Below are 12937 nucleotides of genomic sequence, written 5' to 3'. Positions count from 1 at the left end.
GAAGGAAAGTTATGACCAACCTAGATAGCATATTCAAAAGCAGAGACATTAATTTGCCAACAAAGGTTCATCTAGTGAAGGCTATGGTTTTTCCTGTGGTCATGTATGGATGTGAGAGTTGGACTGTGAAGAAGGCTGAGCGCTGAAGAATTGATGCTTTTGAACTGTGGTGTTGGAGAAGACTCTTGAGAGTCCCTTGGACTGCAAGGAGATCCAACCAGTCCATTCTGAAGGAGATCAGCCCTGGGATTTCTTTGGAAGGAATGATGCTAAAGCTGAAACTCCAGTACTTTGGCCACCTCATGTGAAGAGTTGACTCATTGGAAAAGACTCTGATTCTGGGAGGGACTGGGGACAGGAGGAAAAGGGGACAACAGAGGATGAGATGGCTGGATGGCATCACTGACTCGATGGATGTGAGTTTGAGTGAACTCTGGGAGTTGGTGATGGACAGGGAGGCCTGGCGTGCTGCGATACATGGGGTCACAAAGAGTCGGATACGACTGAGTGACTGAACTGAACTGAGCTGAGAGTTATGCAATGATTGTAGCAATTTTATTATTATTGTTTGGTTTGCATAAAAATTAAAAGGGTATTATTTGCAAATATTCAGAGAATACATGCTGTATATTCTCTACAGTATAGGGAAACATATTATTAAGTAAAGATTATCAAACTTTTATGAATAATAAGCTTTTCTCTCTTCCTTCAAGGTTTGTTTTCTCAAATATTTTCTCAAACACTATTCTTCCACCATAAGTCATATTGAAGCTAATCTAGAAGACTGCCAAGTAGCCCTTACTATAGGTACTCTGGATACATTTTTAAATTACAAAACATGTCTTATATGTTGTGAAATAGCTCTTCAGTTGTAGAACTACTTTAAAACTATGCAAAAACCCAGTTATTTATAATTAAACTCTCTAGAAATTTCCTTACTCTTGCCCCAGTAATGTAAAATACATTAATATCTATTAAATTCAAATAAATCATATACTTAAAAGTTATATACTTACGACATGTAAATTTGTATTACAAGTTATATGAAACATGTAGCATGTATTCTCTGAATTCTTGCAAATAAGACCCTTCTATTTTTTATGCAAGAGTACTTTTGTGTTTTAGTGTGAGAAATGGAGGGCTTCCCGGGTGGTGTTAGTGGTAAAGACCCCTGCCTCCCAATGCAGGAGACTAAGATGTGTGGGTTCGATCCCTGAGTGGGGAAGACCCCTGGAGGAGAGCATGGCAACCCACTTCAGTGTTCTGGCCTGGAGAATCCCCATGGACAGAGGCGCTTGGTGGGCTACAGTCCATAGGGCTGCAAAGAGTTGGATACAACTGAAGCAACTTAGCACACTAGAACGCAGTGAAAAATGGAACTTCTTTGAAATAATGCAATGTTTGTTTTAAAATGCTGCCATCCTTGGTAAAACACGCTCTCGACCTTCCAGGGCTTAGAATAGACCAGATGGCTCCTATTCTTCTTCCAGATTTCCCCATCCCATAAGGTTTATTTTAAAAAAAACTTTTTTTAAATTATTTTTGGCAGCATGTGGAATCATAGTTTCCTGACCCTTGGGAGTCGAACCCTTGCCCCCTGCATTGGAAGCTCAGAATCTTAACCACTGGACTGCTAGGAAAGTCCTGTCAACATCACAGTTTTAGAATATTTTCACCTACAAAGAAACCCTGTACTCTTCAGCAGTCATTATCTTCACCTATTCTCCCTTGCCCCCAGCCTTAAGCAACCACAAACCTACTTTATTTCTCTATAGATTTACTATGGATAGTGTTTTCTCTGTAGATACAGATTCTGCTGCTAAGTCACTTCAGTCGTGTCCGACTCTGTGTGACCCCATAGACGGCAGCCCACCAGGCTCCACTGTCCCTGGGATTCTCCAGGCAAGAACACTGGAGTGGTTGCCATTTCCTTCTCCAATGCATGAAAGTGAAATGTGAAAGTAAAGCCGTTTAGTCGTGTCTGACTCTTAGTGACCCCATGGACTGCAGCCTACCAGGCTCCTCCATCCATGGAATAGATTCTAGTCAACTTATATAAATGGCATTATATAATTTACGGTGTATTATGGCTGCTTTCTTCACTTAGCATAATGTTTTCCAGATTTATCCATGTTGCAGCATGTATCAGTGCTTCATCCCTTTTTATTGCCAAATATCATTCCACCTGCAGGAATATACCACATTTTACTGATCATTCATCAGTTGATGGACATTTGGGTTGTTTTCACTGTTTTGGGGGTATTGTAAATAATGCTGCTGTGAACATTTGTTCAAAAAGTTTTTAAAAAAATAATTTTATTTATTCATTTACTTTTGGCTGTGCTGGGTCTTCATTGCTTTGCAGGCTTTTTTCTAGTTGTGGCAAGCGGGGGCTACTCTCCAGCTTCGGTGCATGGGCTCTCATTGCAGGGGCTTCTCTCATTGAGAAGCTCGGACTCTAGGTGCACTGGCTTCAGTGGTCGTGACTCATGGGCTGAGTCGTGGCTCCTGGGCTCTAGAGCACAGGCTCAGTTGTTGCGGCTCATGGGCTTAGCATATGGGAGATCTTCCCTAATCAGGGATCGAACCTGTGTCTCCTACACTGACAGATGGATTCTTTACCACTGGACCACCAGGAAAGCCCTCCAACAAGTTTTTGTGTGGATGTATCTTTCACTTCTCATGGGTCTATATTCAGGAGTGGAATTGCTGGGTCATGTGGTAACTGTGTTCACCCTTTCGAGAAACTGCCAGACTGTCTTCCAAAGTGGCTGCACCATTGTACATACCCACCAACAACATATGAGGGTTCCAGTTTCTCCACTCAAGTGTCATGTTGATAGGTTTCTGCTTTGGGCTTGGACACTTCATCTGGTAAATACCCAAGATATCAGGCGGAGAAGGCAATGGCACCCCACTCCAGTACTCTTGCCTGGAAAATCCCATGGATGGAGGGGCCTGGTAGGCTGCAGTCCATGGGGTCGTGAAGAGTCGGACACAACTGAGCGACTTGACTTTCACTTTTCACTTTCATGCATTGGAGAAGGAAATGGCAACCCACTCCAGTGTTCTTGCCTGGAGAATCCCAGGGACGGGGGAGCCTGGTGGGCTGCCGTCTATGGGGTCACACAGAGTCGGACACGATTGAAGCGACTTAGCAGCAGCAGCAGCAGCAAGATATCAGGGCTCAAAACATCAGCCAGCACAATGCAATAATAATAACAATAACAACCACGTTGTACTATCATCACAACAATATCATGGGTTAGATAATGTCATTAGAATTTTAAAGATGAAGAAAATGAAGCTTAGAGAGATTGTGACATGTCACACAGGATCACACAGCTGGCAGGTGGCTGAGCCAGGGCTTGAACTGAGATCCTCCAGATTTCAAAGCCTGTATTTTTGAAAACCATGCTATTCTGATAAGCTCAGTGTCATGAACATTTGAAACTGTCAACATGCTGGATAAAGTATCAAATTATCAAGATGATATTGCATTATTTTCTCTTTCAATCAACCTAAATGACAGTTGTAAAAGTGTGCTGCATTGGCCCTGCTGCCCTGGCTCTTTGTAATCATCTAGCATCCCTCTGAGTCTTTGGCATTCCCAGCAGAGCAAGGCACAGAGCCAGGATGAGAAGCCAGGGCTGGAATAGCCACTTAATTCCATGCAGATGGTTACTTCAGCCAGTTATTGAACTTGAAGCATTATCACCCTGAACTAATGCAAACAGACAGGCTTCTAGGCACCGCTGTGGCACAAATGGTTTTGTCCTCTAAGATTACAGAACTGCATTACTCACACAGTCTTAGGAATGGAATTTATTCCTTTTTGAATGATAAAATGCACAGTATGAGTTTTCTGAATTTTCCAACTGCCTATACACTAACTGAGTGTATGGTCGTTGGAAAATTCAGAAAATTAAGAAGGAAGACATCTCCCACAAATCTCAACTCTTAGAAACAACCCCTGTTAACATTTTCATGCATTTATTCCTTGTCTTTTTATTTTTCATGAATTAGAAACATATTGATTTTTCCCCCTGATTATAAAAGTAATACATATATCTTGTAGGGATATTGGAGAATTCAAAGAAAACATTATTTATTACCTGGATGTTCATAGGTAGTATCAACAATTTAGCATATGTCATTTCAGTGTTTTATTGGATACATGTGTATATGAACACATTAAAAAACTGGGATCAAAGCATTTGTTTCATTTTATTTCTACCATTTTTATGAAATACTAGTATGATCAAGATCACAGTGCACACTTAGCCTTAACCAAGGATCAAGAATAACAGTGTATCTTTTCTACTACAATTTGTATTCTACTTTTCCTCTGATGCTCTGATTAACATTGTGTTATAATGGTTTTTTGCCATGACATTTCAAACTCTCTGTGAAGATCATTTTTTAAGGTATACCATGTTCCATTGCAGGCATTCCATAATTTATTTAGCCATGCCCTTTTGTAGGATATTAGACTTCTCCTAGTTTTCCCACATTTTACATAAATTGTAAGAAATATCTTATTGGTAAGTATTTTTTGTTGCTGTTGTTGTTCAGTCACTCAGTCGTTTCATACTCTTTGTGACCTCATGGACTGCAGCACGCCAGGCTTCCCTGTCCTTCATCATCTCCCAGAGCTTGCTCAAACTCATGTCCATTGAGTCGGTGATGCCATCCAACCGTCTCATTCTCTGTCATCTCCTTCTCCTCCTGCCTTCAATCTTTCCCAGCATCAGGGTCTTTTCCAAAGAGCTGGCTCTTTGCATCAGGTGGCCAAAGTATTGGAGCTTCAACCTCAGCATCAGTCCTTCCAATGAGGATTCGGGGTTGATTTCCTTTAGGATTGACTGGTTTGATCTCCTTTCAGTCCAAGAGACTCTCAAGAGTCTTCTTCAACACCACAGTTCAAAAGCATCCATTCTTCAGTACTCAGCTTTCTTTATGGTCCAACTCTCACAACCATACATGACTACTGGAAAAATCATATATTTCTTAGGTTAGATTCTCAGGGGTTGAATTATTGAGTCCAATAGGTCTGGCTAGCTTTTCTTTTCTTCTTGTTGTTTTTTAAAAAATTTTGAACTATTTCAACCTACAGAAGAGTAAAGAGCATAACATGACAAAGTTCCCCAAAACTTTTATTTAGTTTTTTGTATTAAGTTATAATTTTCACACAGTAAAGGGCATATATCTTAAATGTCATCTCTTCCTCACCCTCCCCCAAGTCTATGTATTCATACACACATCACAGTACATCATCAACCAGATGATACATTTCTAACGTTTCAATAAGCTCCCCCTCATTTAGTTTCCCATTCAGTACCACCCCAAAAGTAAGCACTATTGTGACATTTATCACTGTAGATAAATTTCACCTGTTTCTGAACTTTATAGGAATGGAATCATTTAGTATGAATTCTTCTGCATCTGACTTCTTTTTTTTAATGTTAAGCCTGTAAGATTCATCCATTTTGTTGGTAGTAGTTAGGTCAAAGTGGTTGACCTTTCGGAGAAGGAGCTGGCACCCCACTCCAGTACTGTTGCCTGGCAAATCCCATGGATGGAGGAGCCTGGTGGGCTGCAGTCCATGGGGTCGTGAAGAGTTGGACACGACTAAGAGACTTCCCTTTCAGTTTTCACTTTCATGCATTGGAGAAGGCAATGGCAACCCATTCCAGTGTTCTTGCCTGGAGAATCCCAGGGACGGGGAGCCTGGTGGGCTGCCGTCTATGGGGTCGCACAGCGTCGGACACGACTGAAGCGACTTAGCAGCAGCAGCAGCAGTTTGACCTTTCCCACTGTTGTGGCTATAATCTCAGAAACAAAATATAAAGGTGTTAGTGAGAATGTGGAGATGTAGGATCCCTCATACATTGTTGGTGGGAATGTAAAAGAGTTCAACCACCATGGCAAACAGTTTGAAGGGTACTTAACAAGTTAAACATGCAATTTACCACATGGCACAGCAATTCCACTCTTCAGTATATACCCCAAAGAATTGAAAACAGATACTTGTATACAAATGTTCATATGGATACTGTTCACAGTAGCCAAAAGGTGGAAAAACCCAAACATCCATCAATGGATGAATGGATAAACAAATTAAGATACATTCACACAATGGTATATTATTCAGCCATGAAAAGGAGTGAAGCACTGATACTGACTACAACTTGGATGAACCTCAAAAGTAGCAGGATAAGTAAAAGAAGCCAGATACAAAAGGTCACACGTGTGATGCTATGTGAAATACCCAGAAAAAGTAAGTTCATGCAAAAAGAAAGGACTGGTACTTTCAGAGACTGAAGGGAGTGGGGAAAGTGGGGAAGCTGCTTAAAGGACATGGTGGTTTCCTTCAAGGCCATGTGCTGTTTTATAACTAGACAGAGGTGGTGGTTATACCGCATTGTGAAGGTATAATAACTGGACTTGGTTGCTTTAAAATGGTTCATTTTATGTTTTGTGAATTTCACCTCAAAAACTTTTAACATAGTCAAATTATTAATATTTTTCTTTAAGGTTTGTCTTTTTTTTTGGGGGGGGGAGTCTTAATATATTCTTCCGTTGCAAAACAATCAAGGTATTCTACATTATAAATTTAAAAAAATTTTGCTTTTCTCATTTAGGTCTTTAATCAACCTGGAATTTCTGTGTGTGTATGTATGATGGGAAATATGAAAGTGTTAATCGCTCAGACGTGTTTGACTCTTTGTGACCCCATGGACAGTATTCCGCCAGGCTCCTCTGTCCATGGGATTCCCCATGCAAGAATACTGGAGTGGGCTGCCATTTCCTTCTCCAGGGGATCTTCCCCACCCAGGGATCCTACCCAGATCTCCTGCATTGCAGGCAGATTCTTTACAATCTGAGCCACCAGGGAAGAAATGTGATAGGAATCATAAAGGTGTGATATTTATTTTAGTTTTCCGTTTGCGTAGGCAAATATCTCAGCACCGTTTATTGAACAGTTCATCCTTTTTGTACTGATTTGTAATGCCTCCTCTGTCATATATCAACTTTCCAAATACGTGTGGGTCCAAATGGGGGCTCTCAATTTTCTTCTTAGGCCTTAAGACAATAATTTAAGTTTAACTGGGACTTCCCTGATGGTTCAGTGGTTAAGAATCTGCCTGCCAATGCAGGGAACATGGGTTCAGTCACTGGTCCGGGAAGATCCCGCATGACACGGGGCAACTCAGCCTGTGCACCACAACCACCTACCCCGTGCTCCGCAACAAGAGAAGCCCAGACAGTGCTATTAGAGAGTAGCCCCTGCTCACCGCAACTAGAGCAAGCCTGAGTGCAGCAATGGAGACCGGGCATAGCCAAACAAGTAAATTATTTTTTTTTAAAAAGGTTTAACTACCTGGGAATTAAGTGCTCCCTGTCTTATGTTCTTTGCCATTGCCTTGCCTATTCTTCGCCCTTCATTTTTTCACATAATTTTAGGGTCAGCTTGTCAAACTTTATGTTTTATTTCTTACATTGTGATATTTATTAACAAAGATGGCCAGAAAAGGATGAGGCCACAATTACGAAGTGATAAGGATTAAAATAAAAGTTGCTTTCTATTATATTGTTCCTAGGGCATTGTAGCCAATCTAGAAGTCAAAGTTTATTTTAAAATCCTATTCCCTGTTGAGATTTCAACCGAATGGCACAGAAGAGAATTGTTATCTCTTTGATACCTAATCTTTTGTAACCTTGAACATGGCATACCTATCTCTTCATTTCTTTTCAGTTCATTTTTATTTTGCTTAACGGTACCGGATAAAAAGTTAATTAATTGTCCCTGGTGACATGAAATAGTAATTTTCTTCTCAATGATTTTTTTGGCATTATGATTATATTTTAAGGTTGATTAATAATTACAGAAAACGACTATGCTTTCATGTTTGTCCTGAGTCCCCCAAACCTGCTGTTATTCATTTTAATAGCTTATTTGTGGATTTGCTTGGATTTTTATATAGATAATTATACTGTCTGAAAAAGCAGCTTTGTTTCCTGTTTCAGTTCTTATACCTCATTTATTTTCTTATTTTGTGCCAAGTTAGGACCTCTCAGAAGTGGGGATTATCAGCATCCTTCTTTTGCCCCTGACCTTAATAAGGATGCTATTAGGGGTTCAACAGTAATTGTGATGGTTGCTATTAATTTATGATAATTATTTTTTAGAAACTTAAGGAAATGGTCTTCTATTCTTCATTTGCTAAGCACAATAACAAGCATGTGACTGCTAATTTTTCAGATACTTTTCCTATATTCATTCAGATGATCAAACAGCTTTCTCCTTTGATCTGTTAATATGATATATCATATCAATAGATCTTTTCTATCAGGTCATTACTCCATTTTGGGAATAAACCCTATTTGTTCATGATGTATTTTACTTAGAATTCTTGTAGCTAGGTGAGATCACTTTGGGATTTTTTAGCGTAGCATTTAATCTGGCTTTAATATCAAGGTCATACTGTCCTCATAAGATGAGCTCTGAAACAATTTTTATAAAATAAGGATGATCTGTTATTTGGTAAAACTCACCAGTAAATGATTTGACCCTGTTGCCTTTGTGGGACTGAGGAGAAAAATTAATTTCTACATTAACAATTCAGGTTATCGGTTATCAGTGGTTATTGGTTTGCGTTTGTATTTCCTAACTGCACTTTGATGGTTTACTTTTTGAGAGAGAATTTATTGGACTGTGTTGGGTCTTAGTTGTCTCATGTGGATCTTTCGTTGCCATGCACGGACTCTCTAGTTGTGGTGCCCAAGCTTCAATAGTCGTGGCACATGGGCTGAGTTGCCCCATGGAATGTGGGATCTTAGTTCCCTGAGCAGGGGTTGAAGCTCGGCCCTCAGCAGTGAATCCAGGGAGTCCTAACCACTGGACTGCTGGGGAATACCTGAGAATCACCCATTTCCACTAAGTTTTCAAAATCTCCCTGTATTCATATTATACCTCTCTTTTCTTCTTATTACTCATGAGTGCTTTGTTTGATGAGTCTCAGATGGTTTACCTTCTTTAATAGTTCTTTCCCCCAAAGGAATCAGCTTTTCAGTTAGACATCCTCTCTACCACTTCTTGATTTTCTACTAGGTTGGTACAAAAGTAATTGTGGTTTTGGATGGTGAATTTTAAATCATTATAACTAGGCTCAAACACATCTTTATTAATCAAAATGGATATCATTACAATCAACACATTTTTGCCAATGAGAAATAAATTTGTCCATTCCTGTAGCATAAAAATCTGTGCTTTGGGATTCGAAGAACTCCTGGAAAACATTTTCTGCCTCTGGTTGGTTGTGGAAACATTTTCCCTGCTAAAAGTTGTTGAGATGGTTGAAGAAGTTGCAGTTGGTTTGCAAGGGCTCAGGTGAATACGACGGATGAGGCAACACTTTATAGCCCAATTTGTTCAACTTTTGAAGCGTTGGTAGTGCGATGTGTGGTCGGGCATTGTCATGGGGAAGAATTGGGCCCTTTCTGTGGACTGATGTCAGCTGCAGATGTTGCAGTTTTGGGTGCATCTCATCAATTTGCTGAGCATATTCCTCACATGTAATCGTTTCACTGGGATTCAGAAAGCTGCAGTGGATCAGACGGGCAGCAGACCACCAAACAGTGACCATGACCTTTTTTTGGTGTGTTTGGCTTTGAGGAGTGCTTTGGAGCTTCTTCTTGGTCCAACCACTGAGCTGGTCATTGCTGGTTGTTGTATAAAATTCACTTTTTGCTGCACATCCAATCTGATCAAGAAATGGTTTATTGTTGTTATGTAGAATAAGAAAAGACAACACTTCAAAATGATTTAATTTGAGGTCAGCTCATGAGGCACCCACTTGAGTTTTTTCACCTTTCCAATTTGCTCCAAATGCCAAAAGACCATAGGATGGTCCACGTTGCGTTCTTCAGCAATTTCTCTTGTAGTTGTAAGAGGATGAGCTTTGATGATCCTCTCAATTGGTCACTGGAACTTCCGAGGGCCAGTCACTGCACTCCTCATCTTCAAGGCTCTTGTCTCTTTTGCAAAACTTGAACCACCATAGCACTGTACCTTAGCCATTCCTGGGCCAAATGTGTTACTGATGTTGCGACTTGTCTCCATTGCTTTATGTATGACCCATTTTGAACTTGAATAAGAAAATCGCTCCAGTTTGCTTTGTGTCTAACATCATTTTCCTAGTCTAAAATAAATATAAAATAGACAGGTAATTAGTCATTAGCAAAAAAAAAATAAAGCTAGAAATGCACATTAAAATAATGTATAATAGAACCACATTTATTTAAGAATGTTTTCCAATATCAAACAGTGAAATTCAACAGTGCAAAACTACAATTACTTTCGCACCAAAGTAATACTTCCTTAATTTATGTTTTTATCATTATTATTTTTTCTACTCTACTTAGGTTTTATTTGTTCTTTTTTCTTACAGTCTTTACAGTTTAACATTTAACCATTTAAAAAATTTATTTTATTTTATTGAAGGATAATTGCTTTACAGAATTTTGTTTTCTGTCAAACCTCAACATGAATCAGCCATAGATATACATATATCCCCTCCCTTTTGAAACTCTCTCACACATCCCTCCCCATCCCACCCCTCTAGGTTGATACAGAGCCCTTGTTTGAGTTTCCTGAGCCACATAGCAAACTCCTGTTGGCTATCTATTTTACACATGGTAATGCAAGTTTCCATTCTAAAGGAGATCAGTCCTGGGTGTTCTTTGGAAGGAATGATGCTAAAGCTGAAACCCCAGTACTTTGGCCACCTCATGTGAAGAGTTGACTCATTGGAAAAGACTCTGATGCTGGGAGGGATTGGGGGCAAGAGGAGAAGGGGACGACAGAGGATGAGATGGCTGGATGGCATCACCAACTTGATGGACAAGAGTTTGGGTGAACGCCAGGAGTTGGTGATGGACATGGGGGCCTGGCGTGCTGTGATTCATGGGGTCGCAAAGAGTTGGACACGACTGAGTGACTGAACTGAACTGAATGCAAGTTTCCACATTACTCTTTCCATACACCTCACCCTCTCCTCCCTTCTCCCCATGTCCATGTCTATTCCCTATGTCTGTTTCTCCATTGCTGCCCCGTAAATAAATTCTTCAGTACCATTTTTCTGGGTTCCATATATATGCTTTAGAATATGATATTTATCTTTCTCTTTCCGACTCACTGCACTCTGTATTAGGTTTTAGGTTCATCCACACCATTAGAACTGACTCAAATGCATTCCTTTTTATGGCTGAATAATATTCCATTGTGTATATGTACCACAACTTCTTTATCCATTCATCTGTCGATGCACATCTAACATTTAACCATTTTTTAAAACAATTCAACCAGTTTTAAACATATAAAGTCAGTGGTATTAACTATTTTCACATTGTTGTGCATCACCCCCATTCTTTTAAATTTAATTTATAACTCTTTTCATCTGTAATACTGCAAATCTATACCCAGTAAATAAAACACCCCATTCTTCCCTCCTCCCAGCCTCTGGCAACTTCTATTCTCCTTTCTGTTCCCATGATTTAGACTACTCTAGGCACCTCACATAAATGGAATCATACAGTGCTTTTCTTTTTTTGACTGGCTTATTTCACTTAGCATTATATCCTCAAGTTTCATCCATGTTGTAGCCTATTACAGAATTCCTTTCCTTTTTAAAGGCTGAATAGTATTCCACTGTATGGAAAGGCCATGTTTTGCTTACCTATTCATCCTAACCCATTTATTTTTAGTCTTACATTTTTAAATGCATGCATTTAAGGCTATACATTTACTTACATCAAAACTTACAAGTTTTGATATGTGATATTCTCATGCTTATCCAGGTCTAAATATTTTATGATTTTTATTGTTATTTCCTTTTTCTCTCATGAGCTATTTAGAAGTTCTTTCATTGATTATAAATTTTTAATGACTCTTGTTACCAGTTGATAAATCATTTTCTTAAAAGGCTGGGCCTTTTCATTCCTCCATGAGCCATGTGGATCCCGAAAATCATCCCCTATTATATCTTAAAAATAAGAACAAACAATAGATAATCAACCTGTGTCCTATAGGTCTTCCCTCTTCCCCATACAAAGCTACATACCTGTGCAGTTAAGAAGGTCAGGACAATAAAGGGGCTAAGTCTAGATTCAAGTGCTGACCAGACCACTTGGTAAGTGTGGGAATTTGGGCAACTAAATTAATCTTTCTGCATCTCAGTTTCATCCTCTATAAAACAAAGCTAACAAAACAGTATCTGTTTCACAGAGTTACTGGGGAGTGTTCAGCCCTTAGCCATCATTCAATAAATATTACTATTTAAAAAATCCATCTAGCTGTGGATTTTACTTTGTACTTTTAATGCTGCCATGCTAATATCAACCCCTGGGTTTCTGGGCAGTAAAGACTCATGTTCTAAATAGCTTTGTTATACTGATGTCCAAAATATTTTTATGCCTCTCAAGTTCACGCAAACACCTACAGGGTGGACACAGGCACTGGGAGAGAAGACTGTCCCATTTAACATTCAAATTCAAAACGCACATAAATGCAAACTACAGAGGTTCTCACAGGCACAGAACACACAGATCCAGGTCCACACTCACGCTTCCGCGCACTCGCCACAAAGATGGATCCATCGCCCACAGACAGAAATGCTCTCACAAATCCCACTCAAAGCCTAGCAGCACGCTGACATATCACAAGCCACTCGCAGCGCCAGCCCCATGCAAAGCATCACCACCTGCTCCAGTAGGGGGCTGCTGCCTTGTTTTTACTTCCTTTAGGTTGGTTCTATTTTAGTTGTTGTTTTTGTTGTTCTTCGAGTTATTATCTGCCCCCTTTTCTGTCTACCCAGCCCCCAAGCTCCCCTCCCAAGCCTCCACTGCTCATGCGCCCTCATCCTTTCCACGCCCC

At 39.9% G+C, this 12937-nt stretch overlaps 1 long non-coding RNA gene across 1 annotated transcript; it reads right to left on the bottom strand.

Annotated features, from left to right (window-relative positions):
- Positions 1 to 9168: 9168 nt before the first annotated feature.
- LOC147345361 (uncharacterized) lies at positions 9169 to 12879 on the bottom strand. Its single transcript, XR_015154683.1, has 2 exons — positions 12765 to 12879; positions 9169 to 10205 (listed from the first exon to the last, which is right to left on the bottom strand). It is a non-coding gene; the product is annotated as an uncharacterized LOC147345361 (long non-coding RNA).
- Between the last annotated feature and the right edge of the window lie 58 nt (positions 12880 to 12937).

The sequence above is a fragment of the Bos grunniens genome, chromosome 25 (assembly GCF_055505025.1).
Source record: "Bos grunniens cultivar Pamir isolate PY7600 chromosome 25, Bosgru_T2T1.0, whole genome shotgun sequence".
NCBI classification, from domain to species: Eukaryota; Metazoa; Chordata; class Mammalia; order Artiodactyla; family Bovidae; genus Bos; species Bos grunniens.
The sequence above is the reverse complement of the archived record's forward strand: the minus strand, read 5'-3'. Positions and strand labels throughout refer to the sequence as shown.